Genomic DNA, 25,000 nt, shown 5'->3' with positions numbered 1-25,000 from the left:
AGAGAGAGAGAGAGAGAGAGAGAGAGAGAGAGAGAGAGAGAGAGAGAGAGAGAGAGAGGAAATCAAAGCAGCGTTTCATGAGTTAAAAAAAAAAAGAAAAAAAAATGCGCCGGGCAGCAGGTCATGAAGGGGTGAGGGAGCTGAGAGAGGCAGGTGGTTAGAAGCATAATTTTCACAAAGTATCGATCTAATTGGACTGAAATTACCTAACTCGCTGGACCTAAAAATCCACTTGAATAAACGCGAATTAACCTCCTCTTTGGGACCCCAGCTGACTCGCTCCTCTACACGCCAATTAGATAAAAATGAAGGTCTAAATTTACTTACTTAATAGAGCGAGATAACCTGCTATGGCCTGGCTGCCTACTCTCTCTCTCTCTCTCTCTCTCTCTCTCTCTCTCTCTCTCTCTCTCTCTCTCTCTCTCTCTCTCTCTCTCTCTCTCTCTCTGTGGCATACTCATACAATTTTTCCCAAGATAATTTTTTTACGCACTTATTCTTGTAGTACATTATCTTCAATTCCTCGAAAGAGTAGAAAAGGCGAAAAAAATATCGATCTCCTTGTCGCTCTTTTCCTGGATCTCTGTGCAAATATTTTAACAGTGTTCTGAATGTAAGAAAAGACGCTCATAGCAGTAAAAGGTTCAATAATTCAACCACCGTATGTTACATTGGGAGTCTCTTGTTGAAGCAGGTAGAAGAATGGAAGTCTCTAGGTGTCATCACTGTTGGAAACGTTCAATACCTGAAGTAATGAGGAAACTTAGTAAATTACGTGGTGTATTAATCAAAAGTAGGAAATATGATCATAGTTGGATTTTTATTGCTAGCTTGCCTGCATTGCTTGTATTGTTCTGCCGTACATGGAGGTGCCTTGAATACTTTCCTTTTCGCTCGTTTTTATTACGCAGAAAAAAAAAAGATTAAAAAAGGACTAACCCTAAAGAAATATTAAATAAATCAAAGTGTGTTAAAGTTAGTAAACATTTGTAAATTTAGGTGACGAATAAATGTTTGTAAAAATGTTCCAAATGTTTTAATACGCGGAAATACTTGTGACCTGCTAAGTTAAACAGCCATCGTGACGCCACACAGACCTTCTGCTTGAGAAACCCAATGTCATTGAGGGTAGCGCACCAAACTATCCTCTTTGTACTCAGGGCACCGCGCGCACACACACACACACACACACACACACACACACACACACACACACACACACACACACACACACACACACACACACACACACACAGGTACAAGAGAGGAATACAATACACACACTAAAGAGAGAGAAAAAGAGAGAAAACACACACACACACACATACACACACACACACACACACACACACACACACAGACAGACAAACAGACAGACAGACAGACAGACAGACAGACAGACAGACAGACAGACAGACAGACAGACACACACACACACACACACACACACACACACACACACACACAAAGGTACATCACACATCAAATGGCAAAACTCTGAAATGAACTGCCGAAAAAAAAAAAAAAACATTAATTGTTATTGGATTTTTAAGTGCTGGATAAAACAAGTCTTCTTTAATTATTACTAAGCTTTCTGTACTTCAGCGTATTTACTTTTTTCCATTTAAATAATATGAACAATGTTTTCTGACGCTATTGTATTTATGTATTAGTTATTTATATATACATCACTTGTGTAGGTACCTTCCTAGTATGATATGACTGTATTATGATTCTCTCTCTCTCTCTCTCTCTCTCTCTCTCTCTCTCTCTCTCTCTCTCTCTCTCTCTCTCTCTCTCTCTCTCTCTCTCTCTCTCTCAGTAAGCTTTTTTATCATTACAAATATTAGTCTCCTTTAATCTCTTTACTATTCGCTTCCAATCTGTCCTAATGGCACATATATGACTCATGCGGGTCACGTATGTGTTTGTATGTACCTACACATTACTAAGTATTATTATGGTGTGGATGTAGGAAGGGATATGTTGATGAAAGGCCTTATTTCTGCCGTCGACATGTTGCACTGCACTGGTCTGCATGAGAGCCGTGGGTCAATACACTGAGACTTCAAAAATATCTGCATAAATGAACAGGCTCGGTAATCAGTGTCGTTAGTGCTGAGTTATTAGGGAGCCTTAAAAGAACATTAGACAAATTTATGGATAAGGATAATAGGTGGTAATAGGTAGGTATGTTGTGTAAGCCTGGTGGTTTCTTGCAGCTTCCCTTATTTTCTTATGTCCTAATAAATGTATGGCAACGCATCGTCGTCGTCGTCGTCCTCGTCTCTCTCTCTCTCTCTCTTTCTCTTTCTCTCTCTCTCTCTCTCTCACTGAGAACGTATTAACAAAACCACTCGTACGATTCAGAGATTCTATGGACAAGCGGCAAATGTAAGCGTAATACAAATTGCCATTCAGGTGCTCGCTTCACCACAAAGGCGGGAATCAGCTGGCCGCGCCTCGCCACACCGCTCATTTCCTGCAATCACCACGCCGCGCCACGCACCTCATCACTCCTCCTCATTTCCGTAATCCTCCCACACTCCGATGCAATTTAAAGTGTTCATCTCTGCACCATGTTAGGTTAGGACAGTGTTTTTCAACCTTTTCTAAGTCCATGCGCCTTTCCGAGAGCTTCTGTGGAATTCACGTAGCCAACGCCTTGGACAACTAATTACAAAAGAATTACGTGAATATTTAACATTTTTCTCTAGTTTTAAGACTGAAAACATGTAAATAAAAGTATTATATCTCTATCTTTAACACACAAAAAAAGCTATTTTGTCGTAAATAACTGTTATTTAGGTGCGAATTGTGTCTGAATGTAATATAATAATACAATACATAAATTTGTAACACTAATTTCAATGTAGATGAATTTCTTACATGACGCTTCCCAAAACACCTTTTAGTACTGAACACACTCATACACACCGGCCGTGTCACTTATCCCACTATTTTCAGGTACCCTCTGAAAAAAATTCATACGCCGTGGTGTACACCATGCACCGGGTAGACTATCATTGCTCTATGCCACTCAAAAACTTCTGTCAGGTGCCTTCTTAATCTACGCCTCTAAAGAATGTAAATCTAAAAGCTTCAGTATCCTTTCGTAAGGAATACCCAGGTCGTATCCACAATATTTTTCACACAGTACAAAGGGAGAAAAATAGGTAACAGCTGGACAGTAACACGGAAAACTGCAATACTCCTCAGTATAAGGAACACTTTCTTCATCACAGGCGGTGTATGGACGGCCTCGAGTGTGTGCCAGCCCATTGCCCGCTGCCCGTCACACATGAAATCTCCCTTACGATGAAAGTGATTGAAACTCCTCGCTGTCCCGTCACGGGTAAGATGCACCAGATGGATCATATTCTGAAACATTTCTGCACCGCACACCGACTATTGAAAAAAAAAAAAAAAACTTTAATTGAAGCTACACTGGTATTTAAGAGCATTTCCACAGCTTTAGTGACAGATTAACAAGATTTCTACATTATTAAGAAGAGAAACACTCTTGACAAATCGAATATTCATCTCTGTGGCTTTTAAAAGTAGTCGTGGAGAGAGAGCAGAGCGTTTCTGAATACGAGCCTAATGCAGCACACAGTGAGCAGAATACCTGAAGAGGCGGTGGATGCGCTGCCCGCCCTGCAGGTCTGTGGATCAGGGCAGCTGTGGCCTTCGTTATGTCTGCCTTCTAAACATTTAACGCTTTTGCTGCCACAGTCACCCTTTGTTTGCACACAACACTAAAAATAATTTGTTTGGGCACAGAGAGAGAGAGAGAGAGAGAGAGAGAGAGAGAGAGAGAGAGAGAGAGGAGAGAGAGAGAGAGAGAGAGAGGAGAGAGAGAGAGAGAGAGAGAGAGGAGAGAGAGAGAGAGAGGAGTGAGAGAGAGTATATTAACTTCGTCTTTTCAGGTTAGAGAAATATTTTAATAAGAGACTGAAGTAAAAGAATGAGCGCGTAATAAGAAGTAGGTCATTATGGGGAAAAAAATAAATAAAGTCTGCCAGTGGAGAGTTTAACCGAAAAAAAAAAAAAAAACTCACGTAGCATAAACTTATTCTATCATCATAAAAGTACCAATCCCATTTTCCCTTTGACACTTTCACTTCTGACACTTTAATCTTTATCGCCTTACCTGAGTGGAGAGAGATCAATATTTATTTCGTAGCACATTCCTTGTATACTTCTTCCATAATAATTTTTTTCCCCTTTTTACACGTCAGGGAGACGAGGCACGTGTGTCTTGAAGCAGGAAGTAGCATTTCCTATTAACTACTCCGGTAATTTGTCAAGTCTTCTGTTCCTGCTACTCTGAGACGCTCTTACGGCGCCATCTAACTTCCTCGCTCTTTTTAAAACGAATAAAGTAGAACGTTGATTTAACGCGAATCCATTTAAAATTATCGATTTAAAGCGGCACCCTAAAAAAGAAAGAATAAAAATCGATTTGAAAACGAATTGAAATTGGCTCGTGTTGTTTTCCTGCCACAAGAACCTTTCCATTAAAACAGTATTTCGTTTTAGCGGGAAATCGACTTAAAGCGAACTCTCGTGGACCTGACCCGCGTTAAATTCACATTCTAGTGCGTCAGGTTTTTATGGAGTTCTCGAGTACCTTGTCTTCTTAGCAATACCCGTACCTCCAAGGTGATCACTGGGCAAAGTCATCAACTGCAGGTGACTCTCAGTGTACACATTATAGGGGGACTTCCTGGCATCGTGTAAATGGAAACCGTGTGAAAAAACAAAACCAAAAACAAACAACATACATAAAAACTAAAGGTAAAACGGGCTTAGGGGATTTGACTTGTTAAATTGCACTATTTGGATCCTTATATTTATTTTATGTATATGGTGAGTAATACGAATCCCTACAGTTTATCTTTGTTTATTAATCCTAGCTTTAGATATAAAAGCTATAAACGGCACAAATGCAGGAAGAAAAGGAAAAAATTCTCTCAATATTTACATATGTACAGTGAAAATGAACGGTGACGCTGAATTGTGCTAAAGTGAAAACTTCGTGTAAATTCAAATAAATTTAATATATTTCAGGTCATGTTAACCCGAATTCGTGGTAAAATAAGAAAAAAAAAAATACCAGTGTAAATTGAAACTCACGTGTATCAGGAAGCAATTGTCCCATCTCGCACTCCTTCACGTTGATTGACAGCCTGTGAGAAGGAACCTCCGTCATTTCTCAGCTCACGGCATTCACAGAAGGTGCCTGCCTGTGTAACGGTATACCTCACAGTCGTGTTTTTTTTTTTTTCCTTCGATCCGGTGCACACATTCTTGTTTCATTTTCTTGTCTCGTATCTTAGTTCACTGTAACTTTAGCTGCTCTAACATTTTTCAGCAACGAGTATCTGACTTTCATTACAATGGTTGTCGCTGATGCTGTCTTTTCTTCGTCCGAGCAACTTATTATTTTTTTTTCCATTTTCTTTGTTCGTATCTTTGAAGAAATACTTATCGTAACTTTCGCCTCTCCAGTATTTTCCCCACCAGTGATCATGTATCTATAACAACTCTCCGTCAGGTTTTCTTTCTTCTGTTCCGGTCATGCGCTCTTCTTTTAATTTTCCCTTGGCGTTTCTTTATAGAAGCTTTTCCCTCTGAAACATTTTCGCTACCAGTAAATATCTATCTGTTATTGTAACGTAACATATACTCCCCCAACCTTTTTTTTCCCCCCTCGTCTGATCACATATCATACAGTTTCTTTCCTCGTATCTTCCAGAATCTATATATTGCAACTCTCAACTCTCCAATATTTTCTGAGGCAATGAGAATAAGTCTATTATGTCCACGTGCCGTCCTCGCCCCCTCCCACACGAAGCCGATCCTGACCCCTCGTAATGGCAAGGACACGGACACACGGACACAGACACGGACACAAGGACACCCAGTAGGACATCACCCCAGACTGCCCTCTCTCGTGTTCCTTAACGGCGCGATTTGCAATGATTATCGGAAGAGTCTGCCGGAGCCCTCGCCCGTCACCGCCCCCGAGGCTGTGTGGGCGGCGACGGCCTGAGGGTGGCGGAGACGTCCACGACCCGCACACACGACGGCCAGGGGGAAAATGTGGAAATGTGAAGATGTTGCTGGTGTTGATAGTGAGGTGGGTTAGGAGGAGGTGGTGGTGGTGGTGGTGGTGGTGGTGGTGGTGTTGGTAGTAGTAATAGTAGTAGTAGTAGTAGTAGTAGTAGTAGTAGTAGTAGTAGTAGAACTAGTAGTAGTAGTAGTAGTAGTGCTCTACAACAAAAACAACAACAACAGCAACATCAACAACGACGACGACAACAACAACAACAACAACAACAACAACAACAACAACAACAACAACAACAACTACTACTACTACTACTACTACTACTACTACTACTACTACTACTACTACTACTACTACTACTACTGCTGCTGCTGTTGCTGTTACTACTACTGCTGTTGCTGTTACTACTACTACTACTACTACTACTACTACTACTACTACCAGTATGGCTGAATATACTAGAGAGAGAGAGAGAGAGAGAGAGAGAGAGAGAGAGAGAGAAGAGAGAGAGAGAGAGAGAGAGAGAGAGAGAGAGAGAGAGAGAGAGAGAGAGAGAGAGAGAGAGAGAGAGAAAGACTCAGCGCCATTCATAACAAACACAAGAACAGGAAGGTGGGACTGCACACGCGGCGAGCTTCATTAACAGCGACAAATTACTCACTGTTCAGCCACCAACACCCGGAACTTAATGGGCGGTTCAACAAAGTCTGCGATGAGTAACACAGCAGCTGTCGCCTCGAGGGCACGTACATGCTTAGCTACGCGTATGTATTAATGGTCTTCATCACGCGTTCTCACCCCATATTCTGAAACACTTCCGCGCAGCACCTCCACTAAATTCAAAAGACTATTGTTGTAGTTGCACGTGTTTTTAAGGGTGCTTTTACGGCCCTGGTGATAGATTAACAAAATTTCTACATTACTGACAGGAGAAACACTCTTGAGAACCCGGCAAATCATCTCTTTGGCCCTTTGAAAACAATCGTGGTGTAAGAGCAAAGCGTTCCTGCGCCTTCTTGTCGCAACTCTTACATTCGAGACTAAAGGATGAGGTTACACGTGTTTTAAGGATGTTTTTAAGATTCTAGTGACAGATTAACAAGATCCCTACATTATTAACAATATAAACACTCTTGAGAACCCGGCTAATCATCTCTGTTTGAAAATAGTCGTGGTAAGAGTGAAAAGCGTTTCAGGATACGGGCCACAACTGAGCGAGGCGTGTGTGTGTTGCAGCCTTCACGTGTGTCCCTGTGAACCCAGCGACCAGTACACCCCTCGCTACTGGAATCCATGGCTACCAAAAGTCATTAAAAGAAGTAATTATGAAGTTTTGAAGTGTTTGGCGTCCAGTGAGCGTGGAAGTGGTAGTTTGTGTTTCCTGAGGTGCATGGGAGTGATGATGTACGATGTTTTGTATGACAGTGATGCCTCAACAGATGGGAATGTATTTAATGTATTTTATTGTTTTCATAAGAGGTCACGTAGCAAATTTCATGTATATTGTTACGTGATCATAAAGTATCTATTATTATTATTATTATTATTATTATTATTATTATTATTATTATTATTATTATTATTATTATTATTATTATCCAAAGGTACGTGGGAGTGAACAACCATTGCAAGTGAGACAACAAGGCTGCATTATATAACAGGATATTGGTTTCTATACAGACGAAGAACAATATCTTATACAAACAGAAATAACTAAGTCTCGCCTTCACTTACTTAACATATAGTGATCATCATCAGTCTAGGCCCGTATTTGTAAACGCTTTACTCTCTCGCCATGGCATTTTTCTACGGCCACAAAGATAATTAACCTAGTTCTCAGTAATGTTTACTCTTGTCAGTCATGTAGAAGCCTTGTTAATCTGTCACTAGAACCATAAAAAGACCCTTCAAATATCTTGTAATTTCCACTAACATCTTTTGAATGTAGTGGAGGTGAGGCGGCGAAGTGCTTCAGAATATGGTCCTATATGAGTGCAGTGGAGAATAAACTCTTCCTCAGTGGTTAAATGGACGTGTTTAGCAGGATTACACGCCGCACTGGCTTAGGCGTGGGAGACTAGCCGCGTGAAAGGAGAGAAGCTCATATAATCTCCCCCAGCCCTGAGATTCTCTGGTTTCTCTTGGGTGTGAACCGAGCACGCTAACCCCTACCCCCTATACCAGTGCGTCGTTAATCTAGCTCATATACTCTCATCTAAAAGAATCTAAGGACCGTACTCTTCATGAAACCATTTTGCGCCGCACCTCCACCACTTTCAAAGAGTTCTTGTTTAAGTGACAGATTTTAATTTTACTCTCTCTCTCTCTCTCTCTCTCTCTCTCTCTCTCTCTCTCTCTCTCTCTCTCTCTCTCTCTCTCTCTCTCTCTCTCTCTCCTGTTCTAATAACAGATTAATACAATCTCTTCATTATTAACATCAGAAACACTCGTGTGAGAGCCCGGCTAATCATCTCCGTGGCCTAGGAAAATAGTGGTGGTGGAAGCGAGAGAGCAATGCGTTTCTGAATATGAGCCTAAATATAGCTGGATTATGATGTTATTTTGAGGAGGATATACTAAAATGAAGCTCTGTTTGCTGTACAGTACGTGCCAAATAGCAGTGTTTCCAGCTTCCAGCTAAACATTCCCGCGGCAACAGAGTCTCGGCGAGCTGTTAAAGTTGGGATCAATGGTGCCTGCCGAACCAGTATCTGAAGCACGCGAGGACTCGGGAAGGGAATGGCCAAGAATGGAATAAAGTTAGGAAAACAATGTCAGTGCCTCAATCTGTAAACACGACGGGAAGAGTAAAGTTCACAGCAACGAGATGAACCTACTTTTGTGAGGTAACGTGATATCCGGTCTTCCTCTGCCCACCAGTGCCGCGGAGGAAAAAGAGGAAGAAGGAAAAACTTGAAGCTGGAGCTTTCAGAAGTTTACAGAGTACATAGATGAAGAAATGGAGCCAGTAGCTGCTGAAGAAATGACGATGATGCTACGAATTGTTATGTCTGCTACTGCTGCTGCTGTTGCAACTGTTGCTGTTACTACTGTTTTTGTTGTTGTTGTTGTTGTTGTTGTTGTTGTTGTTGTTGTTGTTGTTGCTGCTGCTGCTGTTGCTGCTGTTACTACTACTACTACTACTACTACTACTACTACTACTACTACTACTACTACTACTACTACTACTACTACTACTACTATAACACAACCACCACCACCACCACTACCAGCAGTAAACGTCACTATTATCCTGGTTAGCTATAAGTGTTGGAGTTTTGTTGCTTTGATTAACTGCTACATAAATACACATTACCACTCAGGGCCTGGTGGCAGGTGAGGGGGGGCATCCCGGAAGGTTCCCACTCAAAAGGGCGTGGGGGGAGTGTGCCAGGCTTGTAATTATGGGGAACGGCGGGCTGTGGTGGAGTGTGGGGGGGGGGAGGGACAGGTCTGAACACAATTACGTGATATACGAGTACTACGCGTAATATATCATGCAGTGCTGGGGTTGTCTTAGCTGCCCTCCCTCCCCGCGCTGCTGCTACTGCGATATTTATTATGTTTGAGATGACACACTCCGCAAACGCTAAATAATTTGGGGACAAAAGCACAAAGTTGATATAGAAAGAGAGAGAAAAAAAAAAGTAAACCTGATTTTCGTGAGAATTAAAACATTGTGAAATTTTGAAATGACGGCACTGTTGAAAAAAAAAAATACACACACCTCGCGTATTTAGTATGGTGTGAATACGAGATCTAAAACTTATAATGTACGAATGTTCATACTTAGAAATGGCGATCTGTCCAGACGATGCACAGTTCGAAAGTACACGTTAGTATAAAGCTGACAAAAAAAAAAAAAAAATCTTGTCCACTCCTACTATGAGAATGATGATATTTTTTCTAGATGGCGCGAAACACAAACATTATATAACTGAGAAGCAAAGGGGCAGTCGATGTGAGGATGACAGTACGAGAATTACGATATTTTGAGATACCGCAGTACACAAAACATTATACAACTCGGAAGTTTAGGGCAGTCGATGTGAGAGTACCGCTTTGATATTAATAACATTTCGAGATGACGACCTGAATCAACAACACCTGCACCATTCAGAAATAGAACACTAAGTCAGCAACACCTGCACAATTCAGAAATAGAACCGAGTCGTTAAAACACAAAACTGATACCGTAAGACTAACAATAGCTGGAAATGACGCGCGCCAGGGACAAACAACACGTAGTTCAGAAATACAGAAAAATGTTCATAAAAAGAGAGAGAGAAAAAAAAGTAAAACAATTCACGCATCTCGCAATGTTCGTACGTGTTTGTTGATTCATTAAAAACGTTTGTCCACGAAAACACACACACACACACACACACACACACACACACACACACACACACACACACACACACACACACACACACACACACACACACACACACACACACACACACACACACACACACACACACACACACACAAGGGACGTGCAATGTGGTTGATACTCTTTTTCAAATCCAAATAAAAAGTTTCCAGCGACAAATGTGTGAAATCAGACATGCCAACCTTTGCAACTTTATTTTTTTTACATAAACTCTCTTTTCCACATAAATCCCAGCCACGCCACGCCGCGCCACGCCACGCCACACAGGACGGACAGAAGGCGAGGTACACAACGGAGCGCCAAACTAGGCCAGGCCATGTACGTATATATAATTTTTCTTTACAGATTTATTTCGCAGAGTACAAAGATTACACTCGCCATAAATCTCAGTGGCCAGCTTGGGGCCGTCACACAAATAGTTAATTAGGCAGAAAATAGCAGGGGTGCGCGCTGGCAAATAGCGGGCAACTCTTCTTAAGCTAAAACGTTGCTCTAAAATTAATTATGTATAATGCCGGAAACTGCCAGGCAGGACACATGGCCCACACATTCCGGTGCCTTCACAATGAGATGAACGTCGTCAAAGGCTCGCGCACGTTCTATCTGGCGGAGGCTTGTTTTGTATTGCATTTCGTGATTCCACTGTCATGTGCCGAGCGTGAACGTGTTAACTAAACGAGGGAGCGGAGAGGTGACGGGATCTGATGACCATGTGTGTGTGTGTGTGTGTGTGTGTGTGTGTGTGTGTGTGTGTGTGTGTGTGTGTGTGTGTGTGTGTGTGTGTGTGTGTGTGTGTGTGTGTGTGTGTGTGTGTGTGTGTGTGTGTGTGAGAGAGAGAGAGAGAGAGAGAGAGAGAGAGAGAGAGAGAGAGAGAGAGAGAGAGAGAGAGAGAGAGAGAGAGAGAGAGAGAGAGAGAGAGAGAGAGAGAGAGAGAGAGAGAGAGAGAGAGAGAGAGAGAGAGAGGTTGAGACATGCAGGCAGATGCATCGACAAGCAGCAGGAAAGACAGAAAAAAAGACGAAAACAGAGGCTAAGACATGCAAACACAGAGACAAGCACATCAACACAAAGGGAGGGAAAGACAGACTGATAAATGCGAAAAACCGAGTCTAAAATAGATACAGCAGTAGTTGAAGAGAAATACAGAGCACACCCGCGTATTGGAGGCGCCTTTCGTGATGAATATATGCGTAAATGTCAACTTTTCCTTGCCTCGCGCCACCGGCTACACTCCTCTCTGGTTCCGGATACTAGACAAAGCGGGAGTTTCTCGCGTTTCAGCTATATATGTTTCCCAAAATCAACGAAGCGTATATTCCATTTTTAATTTCCTTTCGTACTATATTTCCAAACTTCAAATTCTAAGAAAATTCTACAAACTAAATTAAGGCTTACAATTGCATAGCTTTGGATTGAATTAGTATTATCATTGTGTAATATTAGTAATGTTTATTGTTGGTATTTTGAAAGGCTTATGCTCTGCTAAAATCGCCTTACAATTTTTGAAGTGCGCCCGCCGCCTCACGAGGGAAGGCTTGTTGACACACTGATAAGCCCCACTACAAATCGTGTGTCCGTGCTGAGAACTAGTCCCTATGTCTGAAAGTATTCTACGTATTGATATTATTTGTATTTAACAATACTAACAATTAATCTTTGAATATTATTACTCGCATACTAATTTCATGCATTATTTTGTTGCTATTTCATGAATCAACACAATCACACCTTTCATTTCTGAGCGTCGTTTGTATTCCTCCGCCAGCTCAGAAGTAGTGCACACTGAACCAGCCTGCCGCAACACTGGTGACCTTTCTTCAGCAGTTCGTTGCTCTTTAAAAGTACTGATAAAAAATAGAGAACCTTTGGAAGAATATATTCTTGTTTTTTGGTATTTCATTGTTCTCTTTGTAAGATCAAATTTAAAATACACACATGAAGAATGACGGGTGCTTTATATATTTTCAGAAGTGCATTAAGTTTCCAGGGAGACGTCGCTCCTCCAGATATAACGTTCCCTCTGGACGCCTCGCAACATAAAAGCATTTACTTCATATTTACAAGGCAAACTATTTCAAATGTCACGTTTTTCTTTACGAAATGACGAGAGGCAATCTTCACTTTGTACGTGTAACATTCTCAAGCGGTAGTGTTATTATGTTTTGTCTAAAGGTTACATTCACCTCAACAAAGCAGCTCCTCCCGTCACCACTAGCTGTCCTCTCCTTGCAAAATAAATTATCTTTTCATATTGCTTCTGATCCTGACGCCAATGTAAGACACGTCCAGATAGAACTGGCAAAACTAGCCGTGTTACATAACCCAGACTTTCCCGGCTGATGTGTCTCATTACGTAACTCAGCTGTTCATTATCAAGTGTTTGTGGTCTCAAGACTGAATATTTACTCACCATGACTGGCAGATGAAGACAAGGAAGAGTGGCGGGCCGGGAAGCTTTGCACTGCCGCTGCTGTTCCTGAAGGTGCTCGCTTGTATGGGAGATATGGGACCTCTCAACTTCGAAATTTCACATGATTTACTTAGATTTGTATAATTAAATAAAATAAACATAAAACATATTAATCGCGTGTTTTCTTGCTCAGTGGTGTAGGCCAATCAACCAGCGTCATCACCGCCACCTGCGCTCAAGTAATAAGCAACAAACAAGTCTCTCCAGCGAACTCAGAATTCGGAGTTCGACTGCAGTTTTCTGAAACGCAAGACGTCACACGGTAATGGTGAGAAATAGTGTGTGTGTGTGTGTGTGTGTGTGTGTGTGTGTGTGTGTGTGTGTGTGTGTGTGTACTGCGGCCTTCTCTCTCTCTCTCTCTCTCTCTCTCTCTCTCTCTCTCTCTCTCTCTCTCTCTCTCTCTCTCTCTCTCTCTCTCTCTCTCTCTCAAAAACCGACAAAATCATGAGAGACACTTAAGGAGGCTTTTCTCGTTAAAGTGCTTTGTACTGATTGTGTGTGTGTGTGTGTGTGTGTGTGTGTGTGTGTGTGTGTGTGTGTGTGTGTGTGTGTGTGTGTGTGTGTGTGTGTGTGTGTGTGTGTGTGTGTGTGTGTGTGTGTGTGTGTGTGTGTGTGTGTGTGTGTGTTTGCAGTGTTCATATAGTCAGACAGGAAGGACTTAATCATTTAGGTACTGCCAGAGCGCTATATCCCCCCCACCTTTACACACACCTCACACAGGCGCTGGTGCAATCGCGTCGAGACCATTCAGTCACATACTTTGCTTTAGGAGTGGCATGTCACGAGCTGCCGGCCGCGGGGATGTAATATATAGCGGGTGGTGTGCCGTGTAAGGGATGAGTAAGGAGTAATATTAGCACCACCTGTTGATTACCGTCCAAATGTCCTGCTTCACACCAAATAGCAGTTTCAGTAAAGGTTCACTGGTCCTGAGAAGTGTGTGCAGCAACGCCCTTATAAATGTCACGTAATGCAAGGGTTCCTTGACATAATTTTGGTCTTTAAATCACTGACGTGTGTCTTGAGGTGGTGATCAGTTCATTGCCACGTACTGAGCCAACAGCCACGCCAATCCTTTCACCTCACCTTGCATTCGTGGAAGACATGCATCACCTTACAGGCCACGTATACCGGTTGTCTTGAGGTGGTGATCAGTTCATTGCCATATTGAGCCAACAGACACGCCACACCATTCACGTCACCTTGCATTCGTGGAAGACATGCATCACCTTGCCAGCCATGTTATGTCTGCCCATGAACAGCCTTCGCTCACTGCACCGTAAGAATGGTTCGAGGAGAGCCAGGATAGGGAGCAGGTGATCAAGAGCTGGCGACAAAAGCGAGCAGCAAAAGTGCCTCCCAAGTGCAGATCCCTTTGTTTGCCACTCTCGCACTGCAGCCATTACCGTAATTGTGATCAACCCTTCGGCCGGCAAGCTGTGCTCAATCTCGCTTTGATCTCCAACAAAAGTCTCGCGCTAATTTTTCTGCAGCATTCGTAATTCATTTGTGTTAGTGGTGGTTTTGCTCCGTTGGCGTGCTTTGTGCATTTTTAGATATTAGTAAATATTAGTTAATGATGAAAACTACTACTACTACTACTACTACTACTACTACTACTACTACTATTACTGATACAATAACAATACAAGTGATAACAGTAACAACAAAATAATAATAACAATAATAAAATAATAATAATAATAATAATAATAATAATAGTAATAATAATAATAATAATAATAATAATAATAATAATAATAATAATAATAACAGCAACAATAATACAGAAAAGAAATAATAACAGCAACAATAATAATATTAATAATAATAATAATAATAATAATAATAATAATAATAATAATAATAATAATAACATCAGCAACAACACCACCAACATCACCACCACCAACAAGAACAACAACACAATATTCTAAGTAACGCAACCATGACACCACCACCACCACCACCACGACCACCACCACCACCACCACCACCACAAGGACACTACTGGACAGCCTCTCCCCATCCCTCAGCCACCCTTCATTCACGACCTACAAGTAAACAAAACATCGAGAGTTGCCACAGAACCACTACAAACAATTCCCACCCACTCACTGCTGGAAAATACTTGTCATAATAGCCTGCCACAATCATTTACTAGTGATGTAGACTGTAGATGACAAAGTTGACGTCCTGTTCTCTCTTTTGTGTGGGAAGACAGAGAGTGAGATGGAGGGAGGGATGGATGGGAGTCACTGAGGAAGATGCAAGGGAAAGAAACAATTGGAGGAGACTCGTACCTCTGACTTCAGGGAAACAGTGAAATGAGAAGTAGTAGTAGTAGTAGTAGTAGTAGTAGTAGTAGTAGTAGTAGTAGTAGTAGTAGTAGTAGTAGTAGTAGAAGAAGAAGAAGAAGAAGAAGAAGAAGAAGAAGAAGAAGAAGAAGAAGAAGAAGAAGAAGAAGAAGAAGAAGAAGAAGAAGAAGAAGAAGAAGAAGAAGAAGAAGAAGAAGAAGAAGAAGGAGGAGGAGAAGAAGAAGAAGAAGAAGAAGAAGAAAGAAAGAAAAAGAAAAAGAAAAGTAGTAGTAGTAGTAGTAGTTAAGCGAGGTGCTCTAAATATCAACAAAAAAAGCCCCCGCGATAGACAAAGAATATGCAACGAACCAATAAACAAATACACACAAAAAGCAAAGAAGTCGCGGACACAAAGCTCTCCTAATGTTTCCCCTACTCCCGCCACAACAGCCGTGATTCCCTCTGCGCACAACCCGACGTGAATGTTAATTAGGTGCTAAATTAATGGATTGTCAAAGTTGCTCCGAACTCGCGCATCGTGCAGCAAGAATCTGTGGCCTTGCATATACACCCTTTCTCTCTCTATATATATGTATATGTGTGTATTTTATATCACCTATCCTCAAAAGTAAACAAGATATCTTATACATAAGTACATCTACCTTATATGAGAGGGAAGAGGGGACGGAGAGACCAGATGGAGTGAGAGAAGCTATGTAGAAGCGTATGAGGAAAAGGTGCTGTAAAGAGAGGAAGGGAGAGACGCGGGGGGGGGGGGAGAGGGAGGGACAGTATTGGAGATATGAGTTACGGGATAAAGGCGCGAGCTGATGATGCGAAGGGAGAGAGGGAGGAAAGAGAGAGAGGGGAGGAATGAAGATAAGAGGCATAAATATATATAGTGTGAGGGAAGAGGGGAGAGATGTTGGAAGGTAGAGGAAGAGATGGAGGGAGGAAAGAAGTCTCGAGAAAGTGAAGGAGGGAAGAAGAGAGACTGGAGGAGGAAAGGGAGGAGTGTCTGAGATGAGTGAGTGAGATTAGCGGAGGGAAAGAAGAAAAGAATGAAGAGAGAAGAAAACGACTCTCTCTCTCTCTCTCTCTCTCTCTCTCCTATCTCTCTCTCTCTCTCTCTCTCTCTCTCTCTCTCTCTCTCTCTCTCCTCTCTCTCTCTCACTCTCTCTCTCTCTCTCTCTCTCTCCCCCCTCCTTTTCATTACTTTGATTTGACCATTGCATAACCTTCTTCCTTATCGTGTTTCTTATTCTTCCTCTTCGTATCTCCCCCTCTTCCAAGATTTCCCTCTGTTTCCTTTCCTCCTCCTCTTCTTCCTCGTTTCCTCTCTCTTCCAAGAAGAAATGGAAATAAAAAAAGAAAAGTAAAATTTCTTCAGATTTTCTTTGTCTTTTCTCTCTCTTTCTTCTTCATTCTTTGCGGCGAGTGACGTGAAAGGAAGATGGAAATACTGTGCTTGTTTTGGCTTTTGGTTTTGTTTGTCATTTATAAGGAATTGTCAACATTCACGTAACATTTTATTTGGTTTATGAATTACATATATTTTATGTTACGCGTGAAGCAGTTACTGGTGTATGCATCTGAGTAGTTTCTTAATGAGTTGGACAGAGTTGTGCACCTGAAGGCTGGAAGGCAGTACTGAGCTCCGGAAAGAGTTGTTTCCTTGCTCTGCCTTAAGGACGTGAAAAGTTTGCCTGACTCCTCCTCGTTTGAAAGTCATGATGCTGGATCTTGGAAATATTGCTACGGCTATTTGTTAGCGAGTGAAATATACTAGTTATTATAAATTGCTTTCATATATTCTTTACATTTCATAAATTTAGTAGTTAAATGATTTTTCTGAATTCATATTTCATTTTAAATTTTATCAATGCTAGAACCACTTTTCATGTCGTTGATACACACTGTTGAGAAGACTCCCCGGTGTAGCCACACACAGAAATACAATACATGATTTTTGAGTAGCAAAGTATACACAGTAGTTATTGCCGTGGTGTTAAGTTCACGTCCACCTCGGTATATAATGCCATAAGTTTTGGATTAACTGATGTAAAACTTTACGAAGGTGTTTATTCCAATTCATACATCACCAACTTCTATTTCTAAGAATCTCGTGGACTGAACGCATCTTTACGTGCTGGAGCCAATCATACACTAGAGATGTATTCTGCAACAACATGAGCTGTGTTTAAGTTTTAATCTGTTAGCTTTTATTCACGGCTCAACATTATTACAATTTTTGACGTTGTTTTCTGTGAGGTATCAAGGTTTATTTTCTGTAACAATAAAATCAGTAAAAGTAACACTGTCAGTATATATGTCATGAGCATAAATTAAGAAACACGATACGTCTTAAAACAGAATTTTGAGAAACCTCGTGCTTGGTAAAATTATGCTTAGAATACTTATCATAAGACTTATAAGTGTCTTATCACGCATTGTTAAGGAGCGTCATTCCTGCAAGCCGCAGCCTCAGGTCAAGCCACTACCTGAGCCTCAAGGCAGAGAAGGAAGGCTTGCAACACGCTGGCAAACTTGTCTGAGGCCAAGGAGTTTTTAGGAACAAACGAGCCTTCTTTTTTATGCAAGAGTACTGGACAAGGACAACAAAATTTACATGAAAAAAAAGTCCCACTAAGATGCCAATTTCTAAAGAAGAAGAAGAAGAAGAAAGAAAGAAGAAGAAGAAGAAGAAGAAGAAGAAGAAGAAGAAGAAGAAGAAGAAGAAAGAGGGACGGGGGACGGCCGAAAGGATTATTCAAAGTTGGAGAAGTGTCTTGAGATCTCCTTCCTGAAAGAATTCAATTCACAGGAAGGGAAAAACAGAGAAGCATGCAGGGAGTTACAGAGTGCGCGATAGCTTTGCCCTGTTGGATGCTTTGGAGGAAGACAACGAAGTACAGGAGAGGATGGCAGAGAGAAACGCCGTCGTGAACAAAATGTGCGAGGCTGCCTTGCTGGAGTGCAGGGAGCGAATGGACTCACTGGTGGAGAATAACGCCGTCGAGACAGAAATACACATACAAGCAGATCGTTGCAAATCACAGACGGCTGCATTATACGAGAAAAAAAAATAAAATAAATATAAAAAGAAATGAAAAAAAAAGCAAAAAAAAAGCGAAGAAAAAGGAGGATCATCTGGCACAAATGTATCTAAAGGGACAGCTAATCAAAAGAAAAACCTATAAAAGAGAGCGGGATGGAGCGTTGCAGGACCTGACCTTGAAACTAGCAAAGGAGGAGTCTTGAAATTCAAAGTACATCGAGACTTAGCACGAAGTTAAAAAGCATCACAAAACGTCAGTGAAGGCTCAGAGAATTACAGAGAAGGATATTAAATGTAACAAGCGGTTGTGAGAAAGACATACAGCAAGTCAGTTTCAAAATATGGAGGAAGTGTACAAGAATGAACGCAAGGAGAAAGAGAAAATATGGCTTTCGAAAAATTGTACGTCTGTGTCGAGAAGGAAAGGGAGAAAGTGGTCGACATGTTTCACGAGAAGATTACACAGACGTAGTGTTGAAGGTCATTAAGGAAAAGATGAAACGCTTGCCGAGGTAAAACACGAAAGAAACAAGGCCAAGCTTGAATTAAGGAATGTGAAAGAAGAGTACCAGGAAGCTGTGCAGGAAATGAGTAGAATCAACGCGCAGTGGTGAATGGACATCGAAAAGACTGTACAGATGCAGGAAGACAGCAAAGGAAAAGGACGAGAAATACACCAAAACTGTTAAGGAGAAAGAAGAAGCGATCAGGTTGTTAAAAAGATAGTTGAGTTACACAGTGGCGGGAGGATCCATCGAGAGAAAACTATGTCCTCCGTAGACAGTACCGGAAAGATCACTTGATAGAAATGGTCTGCCCTATATACGAGTAGTAGCTGCGGCATCGTTAACAGAACAAAGCTTTCGCCCTAAACAGTAGCAGGAAGAGTCACTGATAGCAGAAAAGCTCCGTCCAAACAGTGGCATGAATAGACATTGATAGGATTAGACCGCGAAGTGTCTCGGGAACTCGCATCAATTGAAGAAAAAAAGCCTAATATTGCCTGAAACATGAGTCAGGATATTGGTTAGTACATGAAGGAGAAGGTTTGGAAGAAAGCATTGTCAGCAAGCGTGCAGAAGAGAAACTGAAGGAATGTTACAATGGTGAAGGGGAAGAGTGAGTCTATCGTGAAGACAAACAGCAAGATGCAGGAGAGAGGATCTGTGGTAGTGAGAGAAGGTAAACTTTCATTGCGGAAAACTTGAGTAAAGATCATGTCTGAACCACGAGTGAGGAGAGGGAACTTCTGCGGAAATCATGATGTCAACACGTACGCAGAAAAAAAAAAGTTAAGAAAAAAAAAATGTTGCATAATAAAAACAATAAAAACAATTCATAAATTTTATATATTTTATACAGAAATTCTTCGCATATTATTTCAGCATGCATGTGTCTGCCGCTGCAGCATTACAACCTTCGGGGTGATCAGAGTCCGTGTTTTGTCTTTCAGCGTCACAAATACAAAGGTAGAAGCTTAGTGTTTAAGTATTTCTCTTCCAGTGTCATTATAAAACTGGTTCTCAAAAAGAGTGCCAGTCCACGTGGCGGCAGTGCACTCAGTAATCAGGCTGTTAGTGCCGAATCAATAGCGAGCTGTAGAAGGTTACATAAATCTATGATAGGGATGGCTGCAGCTTGCCTCACTTTTCATGTTTTTATATTATTAGATATTCATGAAAACTACAAATATTAGCCTTTCCAGGAAATGTAACATAAATGATGCAACAGTCGTCAATAATTGCTTAGGAACATTGATTACATTTTCTTTTACATCAAAATAGTTCCAGTGTGCAAGTGGTGAGGGGAATGCCACTGCGGCTTTGCAGCAGGGTTGGAAAAAATTATGATTTTTCTTGTATTAAACTTGGCAAATGTTAAATGAAATCATAGTTTAATATATGTTACCCAAGATGAGTTTTTCACATAAAAATCATAAGTAAGTCTAATAGTTTAATCATATCTATTATGTTAAAGTAATTAGTACATAAATACCAAGAAACAGAAGTAACAGAACAGAGTAACTGCAATCAAATAAATAAATAAATAAATAAATAAATAAATAAATAAATAAATATATATATATATATATATATATATATATATATATATATATATATATATATATATATATATATATATATATATATATATATATATATATATATATATATATATATATATATATATATATATATATATATATATATATATATATATATATATATATATATATATATATATATATATATATATATATATATATATATATATATATATTAATCATTAGATTTACTCTTAATATAACAATTAAATCATTTTAAATACGGTATATCTAATTTTGATTTAACTCAAACCAACCCTGTCTTCCAAAAATAATGTTTCTAGAAAAAAAAGCACACTTGTTGCTGTAGCTGCTGGTGCTGCTGCTGCTGCTGATAATGATGGTGATGCTGATAATGACGATAGTACTGTCAACAATAGTATCTTATATTAATTTCAGCAAGGCAACTAAGCGCCTTCATAGCTCAGTGGCTAGAGCGCTGGTCTAGTAAACCAGAGGCCGGGAGTTCGATCCTCCCTGAAGGCAACCGTGCAAAACCTTTATTTTTTATCGAGCTGTCGTGGTGCAGCGGTACCGCGCATTTGATAGAGTCTGGCACAAAGGATTGGCTCCCAAACTATCCTCCTACGGCTTTTTTCCTTCTCTCTTTAACTTCATCTCAAGTTTTCTTTCTGACTGTTCTATTGCTGCTGTGGTAGACGGTCACTGTTCTCCTACATCTACTAACAGTGGTGTTCCTCAGGATTCTGTCCTATTTTCTACTCTCTTCCTATTATTCATCAATGATCTTCTAAACCAAACTTCTTGTCCTATCCACTCCTATGTTGATGATACTACCCTGCACTTTTACATGTCTTTTCGTAGACGTCCAACTCTTCAGGAAGTAAACATTGCACGCAGGGAAGCCACAGAACACCTGACTTCTAATCTCTCTAAAATTTCTGATTGGGGCAGAGCAAACTTAGTAATGTTAAATGCCACAAAAATTTAATTCCTCCATCTATCAACTCGATACAACCTTCCAGATAACTATCCTATCTTCTTCGATGATACTTTAACTGTCCCTCTCTTCTACACTGAATATCCTCGGTCTGTCCTTTACTTATAATCTAAACTCAAAACTTCACATCTCATTTCTAACTAAAACAGCTTCCATGAAGTTAATCACTGCTTGCTTCTGTATTTCCTCCTTGCTATGACATGAACTCTTTCAAGAGGGAGGTTTCAAGACACTTATCTTCCAATACCTGATTATTTCTTTAGACCTTTCATTTAGGACTAGCACCTCAATGAGCCTTTTTATTAAGCTATTTTTTGTGCTGTTGTTGTCCTTGGCCAGTTTCCCTCTTACATTAAAAATGCTGCTGTGTCACCAAAGCGTGGGTTAGACTGTGCTGTGTGTGTGTGTGTGTGTGTGTGTGTGTGTGTGTGTGTGTGTGTGTGTGTGTGTGTGTGTGTGTACCGTGGACACGTTATTAATAATGAATAACGGATAAATGGATTTAATGTATCAATGAGCCAGAAAATGGGTGTGACACGCCCGTGCACGCTATGAATAACTAACGCCAGTGACGATAATGATAAATGATAATAATAAAACAATTTAAGAAAATTCTTTAAGAGGAAAAATATCTCTCCTTCATAATTTTAAGAAGTCGGGGGAATATTTGCCAGTGAGCGTTTTTCTCTTACTAATGAGAGAGAGAGAGAGAGAGAGAGAGAGAGAGAGAGAGAGAGAGAGAGAGAGAGAGAGAGAGAGAGAGAGAGAGAGAGAGAGAGAGAGAGAGAGAGAGAGAGAGAGAGAGAGAGAGAGAGAGAGAGAGAGAGAGAGAGAGAGAGAGAGAGAGAGAGAGAGAGAGAGAGAGAGAGAGAGAGAGAGAGAGAGAGAGAGAGAGAGAGAGAGAGAGAGAGAGAGAGAGAGAGAGAGAGAGAGAGAGAGAGAGAGAGAGAGAGAGAGAGAGAGAGAGAGAGAGAGAGAGAGAGAGAGAGAGAGAGAGAGAGAGAGAGAGAGAGAGAGAGAGAGCGCTAAGTGGAGTCATGAGAAGCCGCATAGTTTAGGGCGGAGGCGAGAGAAAGGTCAGACTTCGGTAAGAAAATATAAGGATGGTTGAGAGGAACTTTATAAGACCTCTTTTTTACTGCTCCCTCCCTCCCTCTTTTCTTTTTCCATTCTCTTCTTCCCCTTCTTAAGTCTTTTATATTTCTCCCTCTTTTCCCTCTTTCTCCTCCTCGTTTTTCCAGTCCTCCTGCACGTGTCGGACACAAGGTCAAGGGCACTGCCGGAGGGAGGGAGGGAGGGAGGGAGGGAGGGAGGGAGGGAGGGAGGGAGGGAGGGAAGGAAGAAAGGGTGGAGAAGAAAGGAAAAGATTTAAGATAACTTTGAGCTCTGTGGGAGATTGAAAGTGAAGAATGGGAGGACCTCTCACTCTTACACACACACACACACACACACACACACACACACACACACACACACACACACATCTGTATGATACATACGAGTACGCATATAAGCTCACATCCACACGCAACCAAATACATACAAATACACATGTACATATCCATACCAGGCATTCATGAATATAATACATAAGCGCTTATACACACACACACACACACACACACACACCTATACATAGATTGTTAGTTTTATTACAGGTACTTTTCTGCTTAATAGACACATTACAATACATTTTTTTTAGGGTTCAAATAACAATGAGTATATTAGCAGATACAGTAATATGCAGAGAGGATGAGGAGCAAAGATTGTGTGTGAGTATCTGATGGAAATGGACAGCGGAAGGCAAGGCAGCGGCCATTAGATCCCTCAAATGCCCCTCGACTTTGTAAACACGAGCGCTGCATGGCCTCGGTGTTGCTGCGTTAGAGTCAGTCAACTAGAAATCCATGAATGAATGAATTAGTAAAGCGAAAAATTAAATAATCAATCAATTAATTACCAACATGAGTCGTAATTGGATATCCCTCCGTGCTTCAAAATTCTCTAGTGGGATTTAGTTCTTTTGTTTTAAAGGTTCCTGTTTCACTCCCACAAACACCACCACTCACCCGCAACACTCGCCAACCATCATCCAACACGGGAAGACTTTTTAGCAATTACGGACAATACACAAGAATCAACCCTAGTCAGCCACCACAAAGAAGCCAAGGTCAGTTAAATCATACTCGCACACTCCCAAGACTGTCGGGGAAGCAAGGCCACCGCATCACCACCAGCACCACCAGCGCCTTCCACCCAGCCAACAACACACGCAGTCTCTGAGAAGAAAGTGCTGGGATTGCTCCAAGTGAATGCATGCGTGTGGGATCTGCCAAGGATTCCCTGCTGGAGCGTTTCGTGTCCAAGGCGTTGTTCCTAATGGCCCAGTCTTCCTGCCCCAAATCTCAGCTCAGGCCGCTCCTTCCCTCCCAGCGGTGGATCTGCCTCGCACCGGGATGGAGGTGCAGGCGTCACCACCACGAACGAAAAGGAACGTGATTTGTAGTACGAGAACCTGAGGGTTGCTTGGTGTGCTTCGTTATGTACTGCAGTGGATTAACTAGACTTAGAGGACTGTACTGAAAATTGATGAAAAGGAGAAAAGGGAGGAGGAGTAGGAGGAGGAGGAGAAGGAGGAGGAGGAGGAGGAGGAGGAGGATTAAGTAAGATTAAGTAAGCCAAACAGTAACAGACTTTCTTAGATTTGTATGACTGTTTGGGAGCTTAATCTGACTTCCTTGTTAGGAGATAAGACAGTGCTGCAGAAGGTTCCTCCCCACCAATCAGAGGGAGAAAGAAGAACACAGGATGATGGATTAATGAAAGATTGGCAATTTGTTGAGGCGTTCAGGTACAGACGTGATAATGTTACCATCGCTGTCTCCATACGTAATACATACATACGAGTATACATACACACCTTTCGTAACCTTCCAGACGCAATTCTCTCCATCACTTCCTCTCATCATTCCTTTCACTTGTCATCATCACCACCTCACATGTTAACCTCACAACTCCCAAGCCTCCATTTTGTCTCCCCGACACCCTCTTCTCCCATCTCCTCTCACTACCAACACCCATCTTTGCACTAAATCCTCTCATCTTTCCTTGCCACTCACTCCCCTCTCGCATCCTCTCTAACACTCTCTGCTTCCTTTCTTCTCAGCAGCATCCCTCTCCATCAGACACCCGGGCCTTCCTATTCCCTCCTGGTCCCCGCACCCGCCACTCTCACCAGGGCGTCTGTGTCCTGGATGGCTCCGGGCGAAGTCTTTTACCCCTAAAGTTGAAGCGCATAATCCCATTCTTCACCCGCCGCCTCGCGTCTGTGCCACATTATTTATGACTCCGTGTATTATGGCCCCTATTCTGAACCGCTCTGCTCTGCTCTCTCGCCACGATTGTTTTCAAAGGCCACAGAGATGACTACCCGGGTTCTCAAGAATGTTTCTCCCGTCAAAAACGAAGAGATCTTGTTCATCTGCCACCACAACCATAAAAACACTCTTAAAAACACGTGTATAACTTCAGCTAGTAAGAGACCTTTGAAAGTAGTGAAGGTTATAATCCTCGCTGCAAGGTCTTGGGATGGTGTGGAGGTGATGAGTGAAGTAAGAACGCTTCCTGAGGGGCCCCGC

At 41.4% G+C, this 25,000-nt stretch overlaps 1 long non-coding RNA gene and 1 other non-coding gene across 5 annotated transcripts in view; one reads left to right on the top strand and one right to left on the bottom strand.

Moving 5' to 3' along the window:
* Window positions 1-25,000, bottom strand: part of LOC135101219 (uncharacterized) — a 201,177-nt gene that overhangs the window by 74,447 nt on the left and 101,730 nt on the right. The gene's annotated exons all lie outside the window — the stretch shown is intronic.
* Trnat-agu (transfer RNA threonine (anticodon AGU)) lies at window positions 20,815-20,887 on the top strand. The gene has a single exon. It is a non-coding gene; the product is annotated as a tRNA-Thr (tRNA).

Source organism: Scylla paramamosain, chromosome 6 (assembly GCF_035594125.1).
Source record: "Scylla paramamosain isolate STU-SP2022 chromosome 6, ASM3559412v1, whole genome shotgun sequence".
In the NCBI taxonomy this organism is placed as follows: Eukaryota; Metazoa; Arthropoda; class Malacostraca; order Decapoda; family Portunidae; genus Scylla; species Scylla paramamosain.
This window is presented reverse-complemented; position numbering and strand designations above follow the sequence as displayed.